This window comes from Labrus bergylta, chromosome 18 (genome assembly GCF_963930695.1).
Source record: "Labrus bergylta chromosome 18, fLabBer1.1, whole genome shotgun sequence".
NCBI classification, from domain to species: Eukaryota; Metazoa; Chordata; class Actinopteri; order Labriformes; family Labridae; genus Labrus; species Labrus bergylta.
This window is the reverse complement of record NC_089212.1, coordinates 9,754,447-9,764,086: the sequence shown is the minus strand read 5'-3', so window position 1 is coordinate 9,764,086 and position 9,640 is coordinate 9,754,447.

Sequence of the window (9,640 nt, the reverse complement as noted above, 5' to 3'; positions counted from 1 at the left end):
ATCAACCTATCTACACTTTGAGTGTGACGAGTAAATAAGCCCGTTCATTTGTAGGAACATGCAAGCACAGCAGAGACATTGCTCGGGACAGCAAAACACATGCACTCATGCTCTGCTGAAATAAAACAAGTGCACATAAATGACCTATAATAAATTCTTTAGTGTCTTTCTGTTGGAGGGGCAGGAGGTTGCATTTGGATGGCAGGCTGCCCCTCAAAATGAATGGAAGAAGAAATATTAACTTGTAGTAGCCATACAATTCTGAACACTGTGAGATGCTGAAAGGTGAAGAAAGTTTGACAATTACCCTCTATTAGTCTATTAGTCTTCATCACCCCCCCCCCCCCCCCCCCCCCCTCCCCCCGAACTGGTATATAAAGATGTATTTAATCAAAAGCTGCTCCCATTATAACACACTTTTAAACAGCAAGTGAGAAAACTTTTATGTAACTGCCAGTAAAATGAGGAATTCATTTGATGGAGATCTCTGCTTCATTTGTTTGTGGTTCCAAAAAGGCTTAAATAAATGGTCCTTGTGAAAGGAGGAAGGAGAAGAAGTGTGTGTTAGAATCAGCCAGAGAGTTTGGGGGTTTTCACAGATTATCTTAATTGAGCTACAGCATACACACATGGGACATACATATATTTTCATCTATTAAATATAAATACTCACATGTAAGCTGAGTCATGTGTGTATGTCCATTCTTATAAGCGCTCCTTTCACACATAGCTACTGGGTGGTATCCGTTGAAATAAAACAGTGCGGTGATGAGGAGGAAAGATTTCTGTTTAAAGACTTCAGAGGAAAGGGTGGTTTCCTGAACTTCAACTACCTCTCCATCCTCCTGTAGAGTGTTTCATGTTTTTGCTTGGCAACTTGATGCAGATGTCTTTTTGTCTTCTCCATGCCAACCAGGCAGGGCTGTAATTAAATGTCACCTGCCCAGTCCAGCCTGGTGCCCCAGAAAAAACACTGCTGTCATCTATATTTGTCTGCCTTTTTCTCGCTATAACTAATGAGTATAAAGAGTGAGTATTACTATGGCGACCGGTAGCTGACAGGCCACACATAATGGAACATAGTGGTCACATAGTTGTCTTATGGACTCCCCACTCTCCCCACAACACACACACTGTCCTCATGTCAAGACTGGGCAGAGAATGTGCCACTGGAACACACAAATTTGCTCCGGCTGATGGCAAACCGCAGCAGTGGAGCCTGTGGCAGCCTGCATTTCCTTTAATATCCTGGCTAATGCACAGAGAAAACCCAGGGCCTCTAGAAAGCCACTGGATCCCAGCCAAACTACCACCACACCAGACTTATGTAATGTTTTGATCAGTACAGTAGGCAGTGTTTACCGAGGGAGATCTAAATTGGACTTGTGTGGACATGGCACTGTCCCATACGAAAGAGCTCCATGTGTCTTTACTTTTGCTTTACTAATAGGTTGTACTTGGTCTCTTGGCATTCATAGTCTAACTTTAATTAAATTGTAGTTAAGTCTGACTCCTAAAGAACCCTTACTTTGAAAATCAAAAATGAAAATCTCAATCATCATATTGGCCCTCTACCTCAAACTAATCTTTTAAGAGCCATTTGTCTCCTCCTGCGATTTTTTGCATTAAGACTACACAGCCCTGATATATAAAATAACACTCAAATGTGTATGTGTTGTATAGAATTTGTCTGCTAATAGGGCATTCACACTTTCAGGAAACTCCTGAAATACTCTTCATATTTTTAAGAGGAGCAGTCACATTTTTCACTTGGACTTTATTAGGAATTTCTCCTGCCAGCTCCTTAGTAATCTTCTGCTAAAAAGTCTGAGCTGATGTGAGAACATAGCAGGATATTATCTGACAAATTCACCTGGAGCGAGTGGGACTGGGTGGTGACGTTTATATCTTGTGACAGATGCACAGCCCATAAACTGTATGCACATGACCGCTACGATCTCCATGCACATAATTAAATGAAAGCATTACGTTTTCTGTTCGTGAATATGTTCTTCTCTACAGTTTTGTTGATGTTGTTCCGTTGAAACAATGCAGAACGCAAGCACTGTGATTGGTCTACATTTTCCTCACCTGGCTTGCACCTCATGTAAAACATTGGTATACTGACTGTAATTGCTAAGAGAGGATAAATATATGTTCTTTGTGTCATGAACATCTGTGTGTTTAACGTAGGCTAGCCTGAGCTAACAAAGCTTTCGAGTAGGTATTCCATCCATTCCTTTCCAGTGTTGTACAATCCACTGATGTCTCCTCTCTTTTCTTCATTACAATAATTGCAGTATAATCAACTGCTGCTCAAAATAATTTCCAAATTCAATATAATACACTCGGTTTCAGACGCCATGGTTTCCTGTACACAAACAAGCAGAGAAGGGGCCTAACTGGAAACTATAGGGATATAACCAACTTAGAAATCGCACTGCGAGCTAGCATAGTGCTCACGACGGCCTAGGCCACTACAGAGTAGATTCCATTACATGCAGAAGTATAAAACCATTCTTAAAGGAAGAATGTGTGACATTTTACACAATAATGTAAAATGTAAATGTCTCTCTAAAGCCAGGTGTATTAATGTAGGAGCCGTGTTTACATCATCTTAACATGGACGTGACAGCCTTGTGAATAAAGATGTTTTAGTCAAGGAATAGAGAAAAGAAGAAAAACAGCCTATACTCACTGCTTATTTGGACATCAGGTAAGTTTCTTTAGATCATGCCCATTCCTTGTCAATTGATGAGCAGTGCTCAGGCAACAAGTGTGCGCTCAGACAAACCGTTACTGGCTTATTATGATACTTGAGGCTACAGGTATTTGTTCGTACTTTATAGATTATAAACTGTCATTAGTTGGGACCCAGTGTGATTGCTTAAACAGTACAGTTGTACTCAAATCCTTACAGTTATTATGGCCTACCTTACAATCGCAGTTTTTTCCTGTTACCCTGAGAAACGTTAGTCATAGTTCATTGTAGTCATCCCCTCTAGGCCTATATTCTAGGGATATATAAAAACAAAATTTGAATATATTTTTACTTAATCATTGTTTACTGTATTAAAACTTCGATAGACTTGACTTGGTCTTTTCCTCAAAGACTTTAGACTTGACTTGGACTTGCAATAAGTGACTTGTGTCCATCTCTGACTCGAGGGACAGCGGACATTGAGAGATATTGGAGTAAAGTAGTGGTAGGGTTCATGATTGCCACAACCACGCAAATCAAGCATGCTTCATGCACAGACCATCAGTGCAGGATTCACTGCAGCTGGATAAACCACATCTCCAGAGCCAGGGCCACAGCCAGACCCAAATAAGCATCATCTTTTTTATACCACAAAAGAAAAAGAAAAGAGGTTGAAGGGAGGGGGTGGGGTGGGTGGAGAACTACAGTTAAAAGGGAGGCTGTGTGCATGGGGGTTTTGGGCCAAGAAGCTGAGGAAGGAAACCACATGAGGATTACGAGCAAGAAGGCTCTGTGTTAAACTTTTCTCACTCTCGGAAACTGTTATATAGACTTGCTGACCCTCTCTTTCTCATTCTGGGCTTCCTGCCTTTCTGCAGAACGCCTCACCTGCTTCAAGCAAAATCACTCCTATGAGACGGACTGTCACAATTCATGAATCAATCCAGACAACTCCAGAAATAGGAGTTCCTTCACAGACTCACTCCCCTGCTTCCCAAGTATTTTTTTAAATTATTATTATTTTTTTGTTTCTTAAATTTATTTCAAAATGGCAGATTTTATTTTGGCTGTCAGAGAGTCGCTGAGCGGGCACACCTGAGGATTTCCTGTCTGACAAACTGGGTTGTAGCAGTTGCTTCTCACACTTGATAAATGACAGATGAAATAAGAGTAAGAAAAAGATAGAAGGCCCTATAACTGGCATATTAAACCAAGCAAACCATGCGTTGTTTCTCCTGGTTTGATCTGGTCCTTGTCTAGTCAGGTCCAGTTTTTACCCCTTGCATAGGAGAGGTTTTTGCCCTGCTTAGTGCTCTACCTGACTACCCAAAGATTTTGTTTAGGCTATGGTGTTTTCACACAAACACAAAACTCTTATAATTGTCCTTGAGTTTTTGGGGTGAGATACATCTAAATGGAAACAGCCATTTTTTGATCCTGTTTTTACACACATATGTCCTGCCACCCCCCCAAAGGAAATGTCTGCATGAAGCCTGTCCTACAGTGAAGTGTGTATGTGTGTATGTGTACAAAAGGCTCTAGTCCGTTTTGGATAATTGCACACTCTTCAATGCTTTATCCTAAAAGCAGGGCTTAATTTGTCCTTCCACCTCTGGACCGGCACCTATTTGATTGGATCCAGCACCTCCTTTGTCACTATCAAAATCTCTCAATAAATTTGAAGCAATATTAAATCTGATGTTCTTTTATTGCATTTTACGTTTCTGGGGATCTCTTGTTCTCTGCTTGTATGCATTTTTAAATGTCTTTTTTTTTTTAAGAGAGAGCATGAGGTCACATTGCGGTCAGGTCATATAGGGACGTTTTGTAAACATCACAAGAGGTCAAATGATGTGTTACTGTCTGCGATTTTGCCAATGTCATGGGATCAGAGGTTGTTTTGTCCAAATAAACTAAAAATGATGCTGTCCAAACAGTTCCAACATGCGATTAGTGGGCATAGATGTCTGCGCGTCCCTCTCTGTTTATTATAAACTATAAACCGGTTATAAGAAAAGTCTGTGCACATTCTTAGTGTGAGGTTTGTTGGCTGTTAAAGTTTGTAATGTTCTAAAATATGTCTGAGCTGCTGTTAATTCTACGTCATATTATTAATATTTACAAAGGATTCAAATTAATTAATAATATAGCCTATGATTTTGCGCAGCACATAAAAGGAAGCTATCATATAGAATGACTTTTCTCAAGTGAAATCAGCCAACATGTCACTCCGACAGTGTGCGAGTGAGAAAGACGCACAGTGATTCTATGCCAGTAGCGCCGATTTTTGAGAATGATCCAGTGTGCCGGAAGCTCTGTGCATTTTTTATGTATTCCTGGACTTTTATCTCCTCCTGCCACGCTAGAACTGCACTCTCTCTGTTTGCCTTAGATAAGTTAGCATGGCTTTTAGACCCTTTATACTTTACTATTTGACAGTTTTATCTGGTTAGTGATCCTCTATTGATATCTCCTCACTTTGACAATTAAAAAAAGAAACAAGAACTTCTAATGAATACAGAGTTATTAAGTAAACTGTCCTCACTGCTCTTCACTTGTAAATGGTAAATGGACTTGAGCTTATATAGCGCTTTTCTAGTCTCCCGACTATTCACACACTGAAGTCACTGTGTAGTATCATCCATCAGAAGTAATTAATCCCATTCCTACACTACAACCAAAGCAGTGGGAGCAATGTTGTGTCTTGCCCAAGGACACATCTGACATGTTGCCCAGCTGGGGATCGAACCCTTCTGGTTGAGAGGCGACGACTCTACCAACTGAGCCACAGCCGCCCTCTAGTGTGTCTTTTGCAGTGAGAAATAGGGTCCTGACCACCTGCATTGTACAGTGGAAGTCCCAGCAACCACTCCACCCTTGTTGATACTGCAGTTGTCAATGGAAGTAACTGTTATTACATTTTGTTGTAGATTCTGTCATACCCTGCATATATTGGGGAGTGTCTTTTGCAATTTCTGTTTCAAATTAACATTTTCTTCCATGTTTATGAAAGATGAACTTAACTTATTAACGGTGTGGCAAGTCCAAACTGAATGTCTTGTCTGTTTGCTCTACATCAAATTTCTATTTCTCTCCTCAAATCTGGAAAGCACAAAGAAGGAAAAGGAGGAACATCTGCAAAAAGTCTCTGTAATTATGTAGAAAGAAACAAAATGGGAGGGAGATACAAAGGAATCAAATGAAGGGGTGAATGGTGAGAAGGGGGACAAAAAAAAATCTGACTGTGAAATGACTGCCAGATTTCTATTTGTGCGCCTTGAAAGGCCCATGTCTCTGCCGCTGCATATGGGATGTGGGATGAGAGCTCTGGCAAATCAAAGGCGTGCCGGATAAAGATCTCTGGAAGTCCATGCTAGTAAACAGGCCTATAAAAGCGGCTTGCGGGGTGGAGCGTCAAAGAAAAGCTTGAACGTCTGCCCACCTCCAATAAAGCCGGAGCTTCTGCAGGCATCTCATCCAGTGCAGCGCAGGGCCAGGCATGCAGGGCTGCTGGTGGTTTGGACCTTCATCATTGTATCAAATCCTCTGATTAATGCCTATCAGCCATGCAGAATACTACCGTGTCTAATGGATTATCCAACTTTTTCTTCAGTGGTCTTTTATAATGTTTACTCTTTTTTATTATTTTTTTAAATCACCCTCCATGCCAACTCTTATTACATTTTCACCATTTCCTTTCAACCTGTATTACACACATTTCAAACACTTATTTCCTCCTCATCCTGTCTTTTTCCATAATTATTAACCACCAGTTCTCTTCAATTTAACCAATTTAAAAGGTCTTATTCCAGCATAAGGCTGTCTACACTATGTTTTTAGCACTAGTGCTAGCTGTCCAAAAAAGCAGAGTCAGCAGATCGACTCTGGCTATGCGAAAGCCTCTTTCTTTTTTTTTTGCATTTCATCCCTGCCAACTATAGTTGCACACTAGGATATTTTTTACTCCATCAAGGATAAAAATGTTTGTGACATTGCGGCTTGAGGGGATAGAGGTGTTGAGGCCAAACTATTTCATTTAAAACAACTCAAACCCTTAAACATTCCAATGTAGGCAACCCCCCTCAGTTTGCAGACCAAAAAAAAGAAAAAAATAGGAAATAGAAAAACATGGCTGTGAGCTTTGTGGTTAAGACAGCTTCATGCTGTGTGGCATTTGTGTTTTGTGTTTCTTTTTGCATGGAAAAGCGCTCCACACCACCCTAACAACTCTTTATCTGTCAGATAATATGTATTAACTCATCTTAATCAATTGTTGTCTATATACCGTAGAAAGCTTTCTGTCTATATCATTGTTCTTAAAATTGTAGCTATATGTAAATTGAATGATACTCCTAATAAAACATTCACTGATAATAAAGCATTTACCAATGTGCTTCAAAGACAGAGCATGCATTCAACTTCAATCTTTTGTTGATCATACTGCACAAAACACCATGAGGGCTTTAGAAACCCAGGTTTGAAACTTACATTAAATATATTGCATTAAATATAAGCAGCAAATATCTGATATACCTTCTCTTTGACCCTGTTTATCTTCACCAACGTCTGTAGCATGAGTATCTCCTAACAAAGAGCGCTCTGTGTAAAGCCAGACAGAGCAGTGCCCTCCAGTGGTGTAGCAGCTTAAAGGGGCGACTCAGAACTGCTCAGCTTCATGCATTCCCCCGCAGTCATAGTCAAAGGCTCTGGGCTGACAAAGGCACACACAGCAGCTAAAAAAAAATCCTTTTCCACCACAGTCTGGGGAATGTTTATCAGTGGTAAGCACACTGCCCTGAAAGCATATGGTGTGGTTTCACTGCTTTGGGTGCATAAGAGGTGAACTTAAGGAAATGGCATATGATCATTCAAAACTTAACACTTGTGTTCAACATAAAAGGATCCATTTGTCTGTTTACCCCCTTTATTTGATCAAATACAAGACAACATATGTACAGCATTATTTTGATTTACTTTTGAGACCTTACATTACAACACCTTTTAAACACACATATGACTCATTTTAATGAATTGACTTTCAAACACATACAAAGATATACAGTAGATATATAGAAAGTGATGTGCCATAAACTGGGACATTTTGCTATCACAACCAACCAAAGTTTTTCATTTTGGTTCTACTCTTGCCTGAGAAGTTTAAGGTAGACAATCCTGTCATGGGATTCAAGTTAGCATATCTTAAAGGGAAAAGCGACTTTCATTATAATTTCTATTTCCAAATTTGTAGCTTAGAACAAATTGTACCGTAAATAACATTATTCATTTTGACTGTACATTATTTGACAGCTGTGGTTATTTTGTTACTTTCCAGATTACAATTTGATTAAATAAATTCCACCTAGGTCAGCCTTAAAGCTCTTAAATTCTGTTACCAAATATATATGGAACAACTTCAGTCAAATATGAAAGCAGGACTTTTAAATTTATGTTTGTGGTATCATAATCTGAAAAAAACATTTACCACAGCAGCCTGATAAAGACTGGACATTATAACACATGTGCATGCACAATTTTCAAAGCAGTGCACCATAGCCCAGCAGTTACTTGACATTTGATATTCAATATTCACCTTTATTCTTAATGTGTTGTTTTGGAATGTTTTATACAGTTTTCAAGGTGCTAGTGTGTCTATACCCTATGTACTGTATAATGGTTTTCTCTCCCTAACAAAATGTTTTTCTATGTTTATCAAATCTTGTGACATATTTTGCAAATATTTAAAGAAACACCATAACTCCCCTAAAAACACTTAACTTGTGCAATGAACTTTAAAAAATATATTCTTAACTTCACAACCCCATGACATGTACACACAGGCTCCTCACTTCTGTCAGCAAGGCTTCCCCTGCCCTCACTTTAATGACCCTCTCCCCAGTAGGCCTCGTTAACTTCTCCTCAGGACTAATAAGGAGGTGTTAAAAATGTCAGAGGTCACTCTGCTGCTCTACCAAATTCATAACATATGTTCACATCATTTGTAACCCGAAAAGGTGTTAACTCTAAGTTCACCACCTTCTTTAAAACACTAGTAAGTGCCACAGCCCAGCCTCGCTGGGTCACTGGCAAACAGGAAGAGTTTTATCAGAAATAAATAGACAGTCAATTCTTCCTCATTTACTGATGCCCTCTGCTCTGTGACACTTGTATCTATGTTCTTATTTATCTGTGGTCCAGCTAAAAAGGCCTTCAGTATTTCTGTGTAAAATGAAGGATAGTATGTAGGCCTATAACTGCAGTCAAGGAGGTATAATGTGGAACAGTTGTTCCAAACTTTTTCCCCCTTGGAGTCCCTCTACTTGTATCTAAGAAAAGCTTAGACACTCATGAAAAAAGTGATAGCTGCTTGTCAAAATCACATCGCACCATTTTTTTTGAGGATGCAGATTCAGAGTTATTAAGATGACATTGTAGCTCAGATCTTCAGGTTTTTTATTCTGGTGTTACAGAAAATGCAACAAGCTGATGTAGTCATAAATTTACCTTAGCAATGAGGTATTTAAATAGAAGCACGTTTCTATCAAGATTATCCTTGCCTTCTGGGTTTTAAGTTTGAAAAAAGGAAAATTCTAAAACTTTATTGATTTTAGTCCCATTGATAAATGGGCCATTAGAAGCTGCTGGTTCTAAACTTTTCCAATATGAATCAAATCAAGCACACAGTTACTGTTTGGCAGAGGGGGATTATTAGTGAAATCAGAGCCCACCGGATAGGATTCATATGACACCCCATGCACTCTTTACAACAAATACACCTGTTTATTTTGGTCTGAACCCTGTGATTTTTCGAGTGCAAGTGTAAATTACATGTCGCCACTATTAAATATTAATCCCAGTGGATCTTTAATAATTAATGGCATCACCTCTTGTGCAATGACGGCCTGGAAGACGGCCTAGAAAGGCCACTTGCATTAGGCTCTC